Raw genomic sequence first — 15,155 nt, forward strand, 5'->3', positions numbered from 1 at the left:
TAATTTGTCTGATATGAGAATCGCTACCCCCCCCAGTCTTCTTTTGAGGCCCATTGGCATGAAAGATGTTTCTCCATCCCTTCACTTTCAGTTTGGTGTATCTTTAGGTTCAAAATGGGTCTCTTGTAGACAACATATGGATGGGTCCTGTCGTTTTATCCAATCTGCAACTCTGTGCCGTTTTATGGGCACATTTAGGCCATTCACATTGAGGGTGATTATTGATAGATATGTTTTTATTGACATCGTGTTACCTTTGAAGTCTTTCTTTCTGTAGATAGTCTCTGTACTTCTGTTCAATGCTCTTCTTGGGCTTTTTCCTCCTTTAAAGAAGCCCCCCTTAATATTTCCTGCAGTATCGGCTTGGTGGTTGCATAGTCTTTTAAGCCTTGCCGGTCCTGGAAACTCTTTATCTCTCCATCCATTTTGAATGTCAGTCTTGCTGGATAAAGTATTCTTGGCTGCATGTTCTTTTCATTCAGTGCCCTGAATATATCTTGCCAGCCCTTTCTGGCTTGCCAGGTCTCTTTGGACAGGTCTGACGTTATACTGATCGGCTTTCCTCTGTACGTAAGGATCTTCTTTGTCCTAGCTGCTTTCAAGAGGTTCTGCCTACAATTATAATTCTTCATTCTTACTATTAGATGTCTCGAGGACTTTTGAGAATCTAATCTTGGGGGGAAACCTTTCGGCCTCTAGTACATGAATGCTGGTTCCATTCACAGATTTGGAAAATTTTCATGAAGAACTTTTTCCACTATATCTTCTAGACTTCTTTCTTTCTCCTCCCCTTCAGGGATTCCAATAATTCTGACGTTGGAACATTTCATGGCATCATTTATTTCCCTGATTTTGTTTTCATGGTTTCTAAGCTGTTTGTTCCAGGCTTCCTCCTGATCCTTTCTCTCTATCTGTTTGTCCTCCAGATCACTAATTCTATCTTTTGTCTCAGTTACTCTAGAGTTGAGAGAATTTAGATTAGATTGGAACTCATTGAGAGCATTGTGAAGCTCATCCCTGGTAGCTTTCAGCTCTTCCCTAATATTGAAAACATGATCTCTGGTCGTTTTCAGTTCGGCCCTAATCAATTCTGTTTGGTCACCGATGGCTTTCTCCAACCTAGCTATTGCTTGGATAATTGTTAGCCTGAATTCTCTTTCTGACATATTGTCTATGTTGATAGCCATTAGCTCTGTTGCAGAAGGTCCATCCTCTGTATATTTCTTCTGTTGGGCATTCCTCCTCCTAGTCATTTTGGTGAGAGATGGCTGAAGGGGTGTAGCTGGGTGTATGAACTGTGGTGCAGTCAAGGTGCACCCTGGAATGCATCTGAGCAACCAGGGTTCCCCACCCAAATGAGAGGAAAAAAAAGAGAGAAGGAGAGAGACAGGAAAGAAAGATGAGATAAAAGAGAAGGTCCAGCCTAAATGGTCCCCAAGGTAAGATTTATGAAGTATACAAACAGACACAGACAAACAAAAAGACTGATAAAAGTATATGACAAGAGAAAAAAAATATATATATATTTGCATATATATATAATATATATGCAAGAACCTCGTCAAAAAGAACCCCAAGTGTAAGATTTATATACTATCAAGACAAACACAAAAACACAGAAATACTGGTGGAAGAAAAAGATGGGAGAGTGGTTGTAAATTCTCAGTGTGGGTGAGGAAGGTTGTTTTGATTCTTCCTCGATGTATCTTGATATCTTTGTTAAAGGACTCAACTTTCCTAAGATAAGGGGGGATTAGGAATTGGTTACCTATAGAGGTGGCAATGATTGGGGAAAGGGAATTACCTTGAAGTTTAACTCTATATGAATATTAGAAAATAAAAATTAAAAAAAGGAATAAACTGGACTAAACTAAACTAAAATTAAAACAAAGAAATTTAAAAAATAGAAATGCAAAAGGAAAACACAGGTGTATGTATCAAAAAGTTCAGGTTAGAAGGTTATTATGGAATTTGATGTACTGGACATCTCACTGTGACGGTAAATAGGTTAAAAAATTATCTGTATAATAATAAAAAATTAACTATATTAAAAAATGAGCCAGAATAGTAGGATCGAATTAATAATAAAGATTTTCCTATGAAGTAGTGGTGGTTATTCTCTGGTCGTCTTTTTTTTTTTTTTTCCTTTCCTGGTTGGTTTTCTGGGGGCGGGGCCTGTCACATGGGTTTTCAGTCAATGATGTTCTCTCAGTTAAGTCCTCCTGCCCCCCTCAAGGGGGTGGGCTCTGAGGAAACTGTTTTTTTCAGGCTTTTGTTCTCTGGAGGTTTTTATATTTGTTCACTTTTGTTTTTCTCTCTCTCCTTGACCGCTTTTGATGGTTTTTGTAGGTTTAGAGGAAAGCAGACTGCACTCTGACCTCCCTCTCAGAGAGAAGCCTCAGTCTGGCTGCAGAGCCCAAATAAATCCCCCCTTGGCCGCTGGCAGAGCAGGTTCCCAGTCGCGGTCCCTGGGGACTCAGGATTTTTTGCTTGTACCCCAAACCACGGCAGCGTTGGCTGTCTGGGCAGCTCCAGACTGCCAGAGAAGTTCTAAGGGGGCGATCACAAACTGAAATTTTCCCGCTGGCCCGGGCTGGGAGTGCCTGGTCTTTCTGGTCTGAGAGCACCAGGCTGGCGTTTGTGTGCACCTCTCTCAGGGGAGGGCGCGGGGCCTGCCTCGGACTCTGATGGCACAGCAGGGGGTACTGCAAAAAGGCAGTGCTTCCCTTGGCTGGCGAGGCTCCCAGCCCCTCACGGGAGCCAGGCACCATGCACTCTCAGGCGCGCTGGTGATTCAGGGACCGAGACCTGCCACACTCTTTCTGGCTCTGTGCCAGGGGTGGCTGTCCTGGGTCTGGGGACTTAAGCCCGGACCCTAACACCCTGATTCCCGTAATTATCCCCCGGGTGATCCTTTGTTCTTTTTGAGTGCTTTCTACCAGACTCCTGAGTTAATGCTGGCCCCCAGGTGCAGGGCACTCTCGTATTGGGATATTACTTTCCAACGGGTCGCCTCTGGTGGCTCCCTCCCCCTTTTGTTTATCTTCGGATATCAGTCCAACTTTCCCACTCCACTTTACCTGCCCACTGGCGTCTTCTGCTCCAGTATAATTCTGATCTCAGGCTGATTTCATGGGTGATCGGAGTTCTTTGGAAGGTAATCAGCTCACTTTAGGGTACAGGTTGAAACGGCACCTCCTCCTACTTCCCCGCCATCTTGTCTCCCCCTAGGAAGCTCTATTTTTAATTTCTTGAGGAATCTCCACACTGTTTTCCAAAGTGGCTGCACCAACTTGTATTCCCACCAACAGTGTAAGAGGGCTCCCCTTTCTCCACATCCCCTCCAACACATGTTGTTTCCTGTCTTGTTAATTTTGGCCATTCTCATTGGTGTAAGGTGATATCTCAATGTGGTTTCGATTTGAATCTCCCTGATGGCTAGTGATGATGAACACTTTTTCATGTGTCTGATAGCCATTTGTATGTCTTCATTGGAGCAGTGTCTGTTCATATCCTCTGCCCATTTTTTGATTGTCTGTTTTGTGTGTGTTGAGTTTGAGGAGTTCTTTATAGATCCTAAAATAATTTTTAAAGATTTTATTTATTTGAGAGAGAGAGAGCACATGAGTGGAGCAAGGGGCAGACAGAGAGAGAAAGAAGCAGACTCTCGACCGAGCATGGAGTCCAGCACAGGGCCCAATCTGAGGACCGAGAGATTATGACCTGAGCTGAAGTCAGACACTCAACCAACTGAACCACCCATGTGCCTCTATTTGTACATTCTTTGATTTTTTAATCAATTTTTTGTTTCAGAGTAGTGATTTTTCACCTTCTTTGTTACATTTATTCTTAAATATTTTATTGTTTTGTTTTGTTTATTGACGCTATTGCAAATGGGATTGATTTCTCTTTTTTCCCCAGAAAATTCATTGTTATTGTATAGGCATTTTTGTACATTAACTTTGTAACCTACAATTGTACTGAACTCATTGATTAGATTTAATAGTCTTTTGGTTGGTTCTTTAGAAATTTCTATATAATTTCTCTATATATTTCTATATATATAAAAGGAAATAGAAATAATTTTACTTCTTCTTTTCAATTTTGATATCTTTTATTTGTTTTTCTTGTCTGATTGACCTAAGTAGGACTTCCAGTACTATGTTGAATAGGAGTCACAAGAATGGGCATCCTTGTTTCTAATCTTTTTTAGAATTTTTTAAATGTTTTATTTAAATAATTTCTTTACTCAATTTGGGGCTTGAGCTTACAGCCCCCCGGTCAAGAGTCACATGTTCTTCCAACTAAGGCAGATAGGCACCCCTGTTTCTGATCTTAGAGGAGAAGCTTTCAACATTTTACCATTGAGTATGATGTTAGCTGGGGGATTATTTTATATGACTTTTATTACATTGAAATATGTTCCTTCTCTGCTTAATAGGTAAAAAAAAAAAGAGTTTTTATCACAAATGGACATTGTTTTTTGTCAAATGCTTTTTCTGCATTTATTAAGATTATCATATGAGGGATTCTTTTCTTTCACTCTATTAACATGATTGATTTCAACCATTCTCGCATCCCAGAGATAGATCCCACTTGATCATGCTGAATGATCCTTTATGTGATGCTGAATTTGTTTGCTAGTATTTATTGAGAATTTTTGCATCAATATTCATTAGGGATATGGATTTGTAGTTTTCTAACAACATCCTTTTCTGGTTTTGACATTAGGATAATGCTGGCTTCTTAAAATAAGTTTGAGAGTGTTCCCTCCTCTTTGGTTATTGGAAGAGTTTGAGAAGAATTGGTTTTAATTCTTTTTTAAATATTTGGTAAAATTCACCAGTGAAGCCATCTAGTCCTGGGATTTTTGCCATTGGGAGGAATTTGATTACCAATTCAATATCCTTACTAGCAATTGTTCTATTCAGATTTTTAATTTTTTTCCTGAGTTGGTCTTGATAAGTTGTATGTTTTGAAGGATTTTAACATTTCTTCTAGGTTGTCCAGTTTGTTGGTCTGTAGTTGTTCATAGCAGCCTCTTATGATCCTTTATTTCTGTGGGATCGATTGTATTATCTCCTTTTTTCTCTTAGGAGATTTTTTTTTATCTGGGTCCTCTCTCTTTTTCTTTCTTTCCTTTTTTTAAGATTTATTTATTTATTTCACACACACACACACACACACACACACACATCACAAGTAGGCGGAGAGGCAGGCAGAGAGAGGGGAAGCAGGCACCCTGCTGAACAGAGAGCCTGATGCAGGGTTCTATCTCAGGACCCCAATATCATGACCTGAGCTGAAGGCAGAGGCTTAGCCCATTGAGCCATCCAGGTGCCCCTCTCTTTTTCTTTTGGTTAGTCTAACTAAGAGCTTGTTAATTTTGTTTATCTTTCCAAATAACCAACTCTTAGTTTTGTTAATCTTTCCTATTGATTTTGTGTTTTCTATTCCATTTATTTCTGTTCTAAGCCTTATTATTTCGTTTCTTCTGCCAACTTTGGGCTCAGTTTGTTCTTTTTTGTCTAGTTTCCTCTGGTGTAGAGCTGGGTTGTTTATAGATCTTTCTTTTTTCTTAATGTAGGTGTTCATTGCTATGAATTTCCCTCTTAGAATTGCTTTTGCTGTATTCTATAATTTTGGTATATTGTGTTTCTATTTTCATTTGTTTCAAGAAACTATTTATTTCCTCTTAATTTCTTTTTTGTTCCACTGGTGGTTTAGGAGAATATTGTTTCATTTCCATGTTTGTGAATTTTTCAGTGTTCCTTTTGTCACTGATTTTTAATTTTATGTTATTGTGGTCAGAGAAGATACATGGTATGGTTTTAATCTTTCCTAATTTGCTAAAACTTGTTTTGTGGCCTAATATACAGTCTATCTTAGAAGATGTTCCAGGAATGTGTATTCTGGTCCTGTTAGATAGAATGTTCTCTATGTGTCTGTGAGGTCCCTTCGATCTACACTGTTGTTCAAATCCTCTTTCCTTATTGACTCTCCATCTGGATGATCTTTTGTTGAGAGTGGGTTAAGGTCCTTAACTATTACTGTATTACTGTTTATTTCTCCTTTTAGTTCTGTTTGGTTTTGCTTTATATACTTAGGTGCTCCAATGTTGGACACATAAATATTTACAATTATTGTATCTTCGTGATGGATTGACCTCTTTATCATTATGTAATGATCTTCTTTGTCTCTTTTTACCACTTTTTTGTTTAAAGCCTATATTGTCTGATGACTATGACTACCCATCCCCTTTTCTCTTTTTGTTACCATTCATTTGAAATTACTTTTCCATCCCTTTACTCTCAGTCTGTGTGTGTCTTGAAGTTTAAGGCAGGTCTCTTCGGAGAACATATCATTAGATCTTGGGTTTTTTTAATCCATTCAACCATTCTGTCTTTTGATTGTAGTATTCAGTTTAGATTTAAAGTACCTAAGGATTTACTACTGCCATTTTATTAGCTATTTTGTTTTGTGGATTTATTGTTTCTTACTTCTTACTACCTTTTTTTGTGTTTTGATGTTTTGGGGTATCACTATGCTTTCACTCCTTTATTGTGTTGTCTAATTGTTATGGTTTTTCTCTTATAGTTATTACAAGGCTTATATAAAAATCTTAAAATTATAATCTCCTATTTTTTTTTCTTCTAAATTTTTATTTAAGTTCTAGTTAGTTAATGTAAAGTGTGATATTGGTTTCAGGACTAGGATTCAGTGATCCATCACTAACATATAACTCCAAGTACTAATTATAACAAGTGCCCTCCTTAATACCCATCACCAATTTAACCCATTCCCCATCCACCTCCCTATCTATCCTCATTTTGACCTCTGTTGTTAAGAGTCTCTTATGGCTTGCCTCCCCCTTCTCTCTTCTGGTCCCCCCGCATTCCCATGTGTTCAGCTGTTTTGTTTCTTAATAGAATCTTATGGTATTCATCTTTCTTTGACCAACTTATTCTGCTTAACATAATACACTCTAGTTCCATTCACATCACTGCAAATGGCAAGATATCATTCTTTCTGATGGCTGAGTAGTGTTCCTGTGTGTGTGTGTGTGTGTGTGTGTGTGTGTTACATCTTCTTTATCCATTTATCAGTCAATGAACACTTGGATTATTCCCAGTTTGGCTATTGTTTTTTTTTTTTATATATTTTATTTATTCATGAGAGAGAGAGAGAGAGAGCACAAGCAGGGGGAGCATTAGGCAGAGGGAGAGGGAGAAGCAGGCTTCCTCCCTGGGGCTGGATCTCATTATTGATAATGTTACTATAAACATTGGGGTGCATGTATACCTTGGAATCTGTATTTTTGTATCCTTTGAGTAAATACCAGTTGTGCAATTGGTGGGTGATAGGATAATTCTATTTTTAACTTTTTGAGGAACCTCCATTCTGTTTTCCAGAATGAGTACACCAGTTTGCATTCCCAACCAACAGTTCAAAAGAGTTCTACTTTCTTCATATCCTCATCCTCATTCCTGTATCGCTAATTTTATCTGTTCTGACATGTATGAGGTGTTATCTCATCATGGTTTTGATTTGTATTTCCCTGATGATCAGTGATGCTGAGTATCTTTTCATGTGTCTTTTAGCCATCTGGAGGTCTTCTTTGGAAAAATATCTATTCATATCTTCTGCCCATTTCCTAACTGGGTTATTTGTTTTTTGGGTGTTGAGTTTGATAAGCTCTGTATAGAGTTTGGATACTAACTCTTTATCTAATATGTCATTTGCAAATATCTTCTCCCATTCCATAGGCTGCCCTTTAGTTTTGTGGATTGTTTCTTCTGCTGTGCAGAAACTTGTTATCTAGATGAAGTCCCAGTAGTTCAGTTTTGCTTTTGTTTCATTTTCTTCCAGTGATGTATCTAGTAAGAAGTTGCTACAGCTGAGGTCACAGGTTGCTGCGTGTGTTCTCTCTAGGATTTTGATAGTTTCCTGTCTCATATTTAGGTCTTTGATCCATTTTGAATTTATTTTAGTGGTCCAGTTTCATTCTTCTATATGTTGCTATCCAGTTTTCCTGACACTATTTTTTGAAGAGGTTGTATTTTTTTTTTTCAATTGGATATCTTTCCTGCTTTGTGGGAAAGATATGGATCCATATACTTATGGGTCCATTTCTGGGTTTTCTATTCTGTTCCATTGATCTGTGTGTCTGTTTTTGTGCTAGTACCATTCTGTCCTGATGATTACAGCTTTGTAATAAAGCTTGAAGTCCAGAATCAAGATGCCTCCCACTTTTCTTTTCTTTTTCAGGATTTCTTTGGCTATTTGGTATAAGTTGGTTTTAAGTTGATGATAACTTAACTTCAATTGAATTGCCAAACTTTACATGTTCACTTTTCCCCCTCATAGTTCAGGTTATTAGAGTTATAATGTACATATTTTTATATTGTGTAACTAATAGGGGATTGTCATAGTTATGGTTATTTTTACTATGTTCATTTTTATAACTTTCAATCTACAATTATAAATCTGTCCATCACTGTTACCAAGTTACAGATCTAACTTTCACAATATATTTACCATTACAGTTGAGGTTTGAACTACCTTTTTTTTTAAAGAGAGGGGTTGGGGTAGGGACAGATGGAGAGAGAGAGAATCTTAAGCAGGTTGTCCACCCAGAATAGAACCCGACATGAGGCTCAGTTTCATAACACTGAGATAATGACCTGAGCCAAAATCAAGAGGCAGATGCTTAAAGGACTGAGCTACCCAGAGGTACCCTTTTTAAAATGTTTTTGTGAAGTTAGTTAGCATCCTTTTATTTTCATTCAGGAATTCCTTCTAGCATTTCTTGTAAGGTAGGTCTGGTGGTAATGAACTCCCTCAGATTTTGTTTGTTCAAGAATGTCTTTATTCTCCTTTATTTCTAAAGGACATCTTTGTTGGGCATAGAATTTTTGGCTGACAGTTTTTTTCTTTCAATATTTTGAACATGCAATTGCATTCTCTCCTGGCCTGAAATGTTTTTGTTGAGAATGTTTTGCTGATAAGTCTTATGGGGGGCGGAGGATTCCCTTATATGTAAATTTTTCTTTTCTTTTGTTGCTTTCAAAATTCTTTATTTGTCTTTAACTTTTAATAATCAAAATGTGTCTTGGTGTAGCCCTATTCAGGTTCAACCTACGTGGGATCCTTTGGATCTCATTCGTTGGGATGTCCATTTCTCTCCCTCAGTTTGGAAAGTTTTCAGCCATGATTGCTTTAAATATACTTTCTGCCTCTTGCTCTTTCTCTTCTCTATTTGGATTTCCTATAATGTGAATATTGTTTCTTTTCATTGTGTCCCATGACTCTTATAGGCATTCCTCATGCTTTTTTATTCATTTTGTTTTCCTCCTATGACCAGATTCTTTCTACTATTATATTCTCCAGGTCTCTTATTCTTTCTTCTGCATTGTTAAGTCTGTTTTTGAAATTTTAGATTGACTTCTTTAGTTCAGTTATTGTATCCCCCCCCCCCCCCGCCCCGGGATGTTTGTTTGTTTATTTGCTGGTCTCTATCACTTTGCTGATCTTGTTTTATTTGTAAATTATTTTCCTAATTTCATTTACTTCTGTGCATTCTTGTAGTTCATTAAACTTCTTTAAGAGGATTATTCTGGATTCTTTGTCTGGCAAGTCTTTCCTTAAGATCAGTTATTAGAGCTTTATTAGTTTCATTTGGTGATGCCATATTTACCTGGTTTTTCATGATCCTTGATTCCTCATGTTGGTAAAAGTGCGTTTGAGTAATTAGGATCTTCTTTTAGACTTCAAAGATTTGCAGAGATGGATCTTTCCCAATCAGCACAGTTTGAGTTTGGGGGCCTGTCTGCTGGTATTGTTTTTGGGCAGGTGGGGCCTGCTATTATGGTCTGTTTTGGGGTTAGTTACCTGTTCAAATTCAGAGGTTGGGTATGGACCATCATCTGAAAAGAGTTGGACAGAACTGCTGGCTTGGTTCCCTACTCAAGTGAGGCTAAAGGATGGGCTCTTTTAATAGTCTGATCAGCCTTTCTAGATGGTTGGGAAAGTGTATGATATTCAGTAGTAGTTGGGGCTCTGGATTAGTTTCCTTGCCCTGGCAAGGTAGCAGGATGGGACCCAGAGCTTGTATGGCTCATTTTTTGAGAATCTGATTCAGGCAGGAGTGCACACTGAATTCCCTAATCAGATGAGGGCACTGGTTTTACTCTGCAGATGTGGAAAGCCACAAGCTGTGCTCTCTGTCTAAGTGCCTATGTAAGCAGGGGTGTTGAATGGGCTATACAGCTTCCTATGTGCCCTGGTTAGATTCCCTGGTCACACAGACTGGTAGGTGTATTCAGGGATGAGCCAGACTATGAATTTATTTTCTTGCCCAGGTATAGGGGGAGAAGCAAGTAAAGCTCTTTGTTGTCTAACTCAAACTGACTCATGCCTCAGGTTTTCTGGCTGAACAGCTCCACTGGCTTTGTTGTGCAAACTATGGCCTCTTCCTGTCCATCTTTCAGCTTTAGGACCACTGGGCCACACAGCTTCCAAGTGACATGCTTGCTGGTCAGATGGAGCTAGGATGTACGAAGTGTGGGTAGAGCTATCTCTCAGTTCCCTGAACTGTATGGGGGAAGGGAGGGAACATTCCAGGCAATTCTCAATTTCCCAAACAGGTTATCTGATTGGGATAGGCCAGGAAATACCCTCAACCTTTGCTATGAATTAATCCTCCTGCCTATGCATCACACAGGAACCCTTCACACTTGCAACTAGCTTTACTCTGTGGGTAGTCAGCTTTGCCTACCTGCCTCTCAGCTCAAGCACCCTGGGCTATACTGCTTCCAGGTATATACTGCTTCCAGGCTATACTGCTTCAGCCAGACCTTTGGTCAGATACTCTCCACAGGGGTTGTGGCTATGATTCAGCTTCTTGCCTGGGCATGGGCAAACCAGGATCTAGGGATGGCAAAACTCCTGTTTGGGAATCTGAATCAATCAGATCTGCACTGTGTTATGTTCTCAGATCAGATTGTACCACCAACCTGGTTCTGCAGATAAGCAAGGCCACTGGTTGGGAATATTATGTGGGCACTACAGGTATGAACTAGTTCTGTCAAGATCTATATGCTCATTGTTGCTGGCTGCTCTCCTGACTCCATCACAGTCAGATTTCTAGTGGTCGAGCCATGCAGATTCCCTGGCCATTTCCAAGGCATGAGATCATAGTAGTAGTCCCCACAAAGTGACCCACAATGCTAGGGGCGTGTGTTGTCCCCCTTGAGTTTTCTTTTCTCATCAAAGGTGCTGGGACTCAGGGAATATCTCTCAGTGTGGTGCTATGCTGGGCTGGGAGAGAGGCAGTTGGGTCAGCGTGTAGCTGCTTCTCTTACACTTGTAATGTAGTCTGTCTCCGTCTCTGTGATGCAGGGTAGGGGGGTGCTTCAACCTCACCTCCATATTCTAGGATTCTCTCAGTATTGTCTTGTTCTTAAAGAGTTGTTAGTTGTTCTCGCAAGAGGAAGTAAAGTCAGGAATGACCTCTGTCACCATCTTGGCGATATTACTCCCCACTGATGGTGTCTTTAATGAGAGAAGTAGCTTTTTTTTTTCTTTTTTCTTCTCCCCTTGAGAAGAGAATATTTAAGTCCCAAGCCTTGGTTTTCCCTTGCTCCAAAGGAGAATTTAGAAGTCTTTGTTTTGGATGTTTTAATGTCCTATAGATGTAGAAAGCTGGGCTTTTTCACCTCCACTGGACTTCTCTGCTTTACCATCCTGTTACCCTGTTATATTAACCCCTCATTGCCAGGTCCAGGATCTAGGTAGAGTATTACCCTCAGCTGGCTCTAGGCTTTTCATATATGTGATTAAAAATAATATTTCAACATGTTTTCTGATTATAAAAGTAATACATTATTATTGTGGCAAATTTGGGAAACAGGAACTAGAAGGTATAAATAAGAAAATAAAAGCCATCCTAAGTCTCACCACTCAGAAATAACCCTGTTAATATTCTGTGCATTTTCTCACAATTGAGATCATAGTGTGCATGTGGCTTTTTCCACTGAACATTACATCATAAACACTTATTAAGCCTTTAAAAGGTTCTTTTTTAAAGATTTTAATTAATTAATTTGAGAGAGAGAGAGAGAGAGAGTGTGCACACAGGGGGAGGAGCAGAGGGAGAAGGAGAGAGAGAATCTCAAGCAGACTCTGCACTGAGTGTGGAGCCCAGCTCAGGGCTTGATCTTATAACCCTGAGATCATGACCTGAGCTGAAATCAAGAGTCAGACATTTAACCAACTGAGCCACGCAGGCACCCCTAAAATGCTTCTTAAGAATTGTTGTTGTTTTTTTAATTTTTAAATTTTTTTATAAACATATAATGTATTATTAGCCCCAGGGATACCAGGTCTGTGAATCACCAGGTTTACATACTTCACAGAACTCACCATAGCACATACCCTCCCCAATGTCCATAACCCCACCACCCTCTCCCGTCCCCCTCTCCCCCAGCAACCCTTAGTTTATTTTGTGAGATTAAGAGTCTCTTATGGTTTGTCTCCCTCCCAATCCCATCTTGTTTCATTTATTCTTTTCCTACCCCCCAAACCCCCAACATTGCATCTCCACTTCCTCATATCAGGGAGATCATATGATAGTTGTCTTGACTTATTTCGCTAAGCATAATACCCTCTAGTTTCATCCACATCATTGCAAATGGCAAGATTTCATTTCTTTTGGTGACTGCATAGTATTCCATTGTATATATATACCACCTCTTCTTTATCCATTCATCTGTTGATGGACATCTAGGTTCTTTCCATAGTTTGGCTATTGTGGACATTGCTGCTATAAACATTCGGGTGCACGTGCCCCTTTGGATCACTATGTTTGTATCTTTAGGGTAAATACCCAGTAGTGGAATTGCTGGGTCATAGGGCAGTTCTATTTTCAACATTTTGAGGAACCTCCATGCTGTTTTCCAGAGTGGCTGCACCAGCTTGCATTCCCACCAACAGTGTAGGAGGGTTCCCCTTTTTCTGGATCCTCGCCAGCATCTGTTATTTCCTGACTTGTTGATTTTAGCTATTCTGACTGGTGTGAGATGGTATTTAAGCATTGTTTTTAATGGGTACTTCACATGAAAGAAGATCCATAGTTGACATAATAAGTCTATTGTTACGTAGGTTGTTTTAAAACAGTGACTTTCCACATAAAATTTCTTCTACTCACTAGATTATTTTGTTAGGATAATTTCCTAGAAATAGAATTATAATGGAAAAGACTATGAGTATTTTTAAGACTTCTGATATGTAATATTTTTATAGAATTGTTATGGTGCCATATTCTCTGTTTAACCTCTGAGTGTCTTCTTCTCACACATTGCTGATAATGTGCAATATTTTCTGACACTGTGTGAATTACTATGGCTACCCACTTTGGGCCATTGGTGCCAATCAGCCAGTCAATGAGGGCCTTTAACCTTGATTTAGACCCTTTGATAGAATAAGAGGTGAAATTTGTTTCATAGAAGTTTATATCTAACTGGATAACAAAATTAAGGCATAACAAAATTAAAGCATAAAATTAACAAACAATTCAAGACAGAAACTCTATTATCTTCCTTTATAAGCTACGTTAGGAATCTGAAGTCTCTACAACATAGGGTCTCCTTGATTAGCTTGAGCTCTAAACTGAGCCTGAACCTGAAACTGCTCTGGGTTTCTGGAGAAGAATTTATTATCCTGTCTTCTCAGTGAATGGCATCTTGAGACACCCAACAGTCTCTAATCCCCACAGTCTTCTGGATAATGACAATAATGGTGATGATGCCTAACATTTAGCAATTTACCTTGTGCCAGGCAGAGTTAAACACTTGATGTGCAGTATCACATTTTGTCTGCTTCAGACCTTTGTAATTTGATAGTATTATTCATATTTTATGAGTGATAAAAAAATGGGGCTTAGAGTGATTAAGAGATTTCCCCCAAGGTCACACAATAGACAGGGATAGAGCTATTATAACAACCCAAGTCTGTCAGTCCATGGCCCATTATCTTGAACACAATGCCATATAGCCTCTTGTTCTGGAAGGGCCAAGAGGCTGAGCCACTGCTGGGAAATGTTGCCCAGTCAGACTGTCTAGCTGCTCTTTGCAAAGGCAATTCTAGACAAAGGATTTTGCTATGTTTGTGGCCACAGTGTCAGGAGCAGCTCTCCTTAGTATCTCTTGTCAGGAGTGTTACTGGTTGAGAGTGCTCCCAGGGGACTCGCCTATCAGAGCATTTCTCAGAGACACTTTAATGTCTGCTGGAGTCTGGCTTTCTGAGCTCTCAACTCCTGCACATTTAGCCTCACTTTTAGCATCACTTCTGGAGGGCATCTTATAGTTTTTGCACCTGCAGTTCTGCATTAATTCACAACCCATGGGAGAAATGAAGGAAGCCACAAAAAAACCCTGTATGAAGGCCTGAGTATCCACATCCTTGGCTAATGGTGAGCACTTGTCCTTCTCCAGGAAGCCCTTTTCAGTGTTGCAAAGTTGTAGAATATTAAAGACCCTGTCAGCCTCTCCTTTCAATATTAAAATCCATACCATGTATAGATTTGACAAAAGCTCCCAATTCCTCTTCAAGTGCTCTCCTTGTGGGCTTGCAGCACATATGGAAAGCCAGCCATGGGAACATTTTCCCAAGCTAGAAAGGCAAATTCAACTCTTTTGCCCTCCTCCATGGAGGAGGTACTAGGTCTAAGCATTATAGGAACTCAAAAAAGATGCCAATAAAGGGTGTAATGACCAGAGAAGATTCCTTGGAATATGTGAATCTAGAGTTGAATCTTCAAAATGGCTAGGATTAGAACAGCTGGGCTTGAATAGGGAGCACATTCTGAGAGAGAGAGAAACCTCATGCAAGATGTCAGCATAGAAGAAAGTTGGGCTGACAGCAGCTCCATGCTATGTGCACAGAGATTTTTTTAACCTTCTCTTTTGTTGCTTATGCCCCACAGATGCTCTGTGTAATGTACTATTTACAAGGCCAACGCTAAGTGTCTCTGGATGTGACAGCTCTTACATTACTGCTTCTTCTAGGCAGATCTTGGCAGAAATTGCCTTGGAAGTAGCAGCCACCTCTGAATGTTTCTTTTGCAGGAAAGCTAGCTAACTACCTACTCGGCACTT

The 15,155-nt window shown here is 39.5% G+C and overlaps 1 pseudogene across 1 annotated transcript in view; it reads right to left on the reverse strand.

The window, feature by feature from the left end:
* The window catches only part of LOC309862072 (small ribosomal subunit protein uS2-like), a 37,886-nt pseudogene extending 23,313 nt beyond the window's left edge, over nucleotides 1-14,573 (reverse strand). Inside the window, exons 1-2 of the transcript in view lie at nucleotides 14,249-14,573; nucleotides 13,355-13,470 (exon numbers count right to left, since the gene is read on the reverse strand). The product of the transcript in view is annotated as a small ribosomal subunit protein uS2-like (transcript). The remainder of the gene's footprint in view (nucleotides 1-13,354; nucleotides 13,471-14,248) is intronic.
* Between the last annotated feature and the right edge of the window lie 582 nt (nucleotides 14,574-15,155).

Source organism: Mustela nivalis, assembly GCF_964662115.1.
Source record: "Mustela nivalis genome assembly, chromosome: 1".
Lineage (NCBI taxonomy): Eukaryota > Metazoa > Chordata > Mammalia > Carnivora > Mustelidae > Mustela > Mustela nivalis.